This window comes from Bubalus kerabau, chromosome 18, assembly GCF_029407905.1.
Source record: "Bubalus kerabau isolate K-KA32 ecotype Philippines breed swamp buffalo chromosome 18, PCC_UOA_SB_1v2, whole genome shotgun sequence".
Lineage (NCBI taxonomy): Eukaryota > Metazoa > Chordata > Mammalia > Artiodactyla > Bovidae > Bubalus > Bubalus kerabau.
Genome location: NC_073641.1, coordinates 8,164,533 through 8,166,620, shown reverse-complemented (window position 1 = coordinate 8,166,620; position 2,088 = coordinate 8,164,533). Strand labels below are relative to the sequence as shown.

Here is a 2,088-nt window from a genome sequence, read left to right as displayed (position 1 = left end):
ATGCTATATCAGGATGTGTTGATCTCCTTTATTGTTATGATTAATTGCTTATACATAATCAGCTGCCTATTGACAGAATGGTTATCCCCCTTTTTATTTATTTGTATTTTGTTTTTTGCTGCTATAACAAATAATTCAATGAATATCTTTGGGCACTTATGTGAGGAGTGCATAGGTAATACAGAACAATTTCCAGAAGTAGACTCTAAGTATACATGCATGTTAATTTTGCAAGTTGCCTTTCCAAGAGGATATAGCCACATGCGAGTCTTACCAAAGAGCAGAACTTGGGAGATGGGCTCATCTAGAAGGTTTTCAGGTAGCACAGGGGGAGGGGGAAGGATGGGAGGGGTGAGGAGCCCAGGGAGGAAGGGCCTGGAGGCTGGGGGAGCTGGGTAGGTGGATGGAGCAGAGAGGAGTGGGATGAGTTTTCAGGGCAAGAAGGCAGGAGTAAGACAAGCGGGCCGAGGAGACTGGGCCAGGCCAGGAGAAGCCTGAGCATGGCACAGCGCTGTTGGAATGTTCCTCGGAGACCATTGGGAAACTGATGGAGATTTTAGCAAAAGTAATGTGATATTTGCTTTTAAGAAAGTATAATTTCAGCAGAGCAGAGTAAGACCCAGACAGCCAATCGGGTGAGGGGATGTCATCATGATGCTGATGGAAAATGGTGAGACTTGAACTAAGGAAGAGATTTTGAGAGTCCAGAAGAGGGAATGTTTCTGAGAGGTGTTTAGGAAGCAGACTGGACAGTCTTAATTTGTCTAATACTGGGACAGTTTAGAGTTGCACACAGGGCAGGGATGGAAGATGACAGAGTAGCAACTTAAAGTGCCTGGTACTGAGTCTTTGGGCCAACTTGATTTGCGTCTCGGCAGCAGGAGCAATCACTAAGCAAAGAGGGCCTAGGGCAGTTGGCCAAGATGCCGAATATCAAAATCTTCAGCAGCTCCCACCAGGACCTATCCCAGAAGACTGCTGCCCTCCCTGGGCCTGTGGCTGGTCAAGGCAGTGACTGTGAAATTCAGCAATCAGACCTATGTGGAAATCGGTGAAAAAGTGCGTGGAAAGGATGTCTACATTGTTCAGAGCGGCTGTGGTGAAATCAAGTTAATTGAATGGTTTTGATTATGAGTAATGCCTGCAAAGATTGCTTCAGCTAGTTGGGTTACTGAGGTAAGCCTGTGCTTCCTACTTATGTCTGGAAGAATAAGAAGGATAAGAGCTGGGCTCCAATCTTAGCCAAGCTTGTGGCAAAATGATCTCTGTAGTAGACAAGGGTCGTAGTACCACCAGGGACCTGCATGCTCCTCAAATTTTTGATATTCCAGTGGAAAATTTATTTGCAGAGTCAGCTGTCCTTAAGTGGATAAGGGAGAAGAAGTCTAAGTGGAGGAACTCCATGACTGTCTCACCTGATGCCGGAGGAGCTAAGAGAGCGACTTCTGTCTCAGACTGGTTGAATGTGGAGAATGGAGGAAGGCTGATGAAGTGGACTGCATGGTGCTGGTGGGCGACGTGAAGGCCTGGGTGGCTCTCCTAGTGGATCACATGGCTGACACCTGTGATTCAATCTGCCACGCAGCTGACAAACTTCTCTCCCCTGGAGTTGTGTTTATGCTGTGCTGACTCATGGAATCTTTTCTGTTCCAGCCATTTCTCACATTAACAACACACGCTTTGAAGCAGCAGTAGTCACCAAAACCGTACCTCAGGAGGATCAGATGAAGCATTGCTTCAAAATACAGGCGATCCCTATCTCCATGGTCCTTGCAGAAGCCATCAGGGAAATTCACAATGGGGAATCTGTCTCCTATCTGTTCAGCTATATCCCTTTACAATAGAATAACTGAGGATTAAAAATAAATAAATAAATAAAGTGGACCCCGCCCCTTGTTTTCCTTTGGTATTTGATGAAAAATCCAGCAGAAGACCCAGCTTGTTTCAGCATAGCTTTCTACATCCCGTATCAGTTATATGAGCGTTTCTCCTATTGGGTTGACCAAAAATTTTGTTTGGGTTGTTCCATAACATCTTATGGGAAAACTTGAATGAACTCTTTGGCCAACCCGGTATATTGGAGAAAGC

The 2,088-nt window shown here is 45.5% G+C and overlaps 1 pseudogene; it reads left to right on the top strand.

The window, feature by feature from the left end:
• Positions 1-923: 923 nt before the first annotated feature.
• Positions 924-1,844, top strand: LOC129633361 (ribose-phosphate pyrophosphokinase 1-like; annotated as a pseudogene).
• Positions 1,845-2,088: the final 244 nt, after the last annotated feature.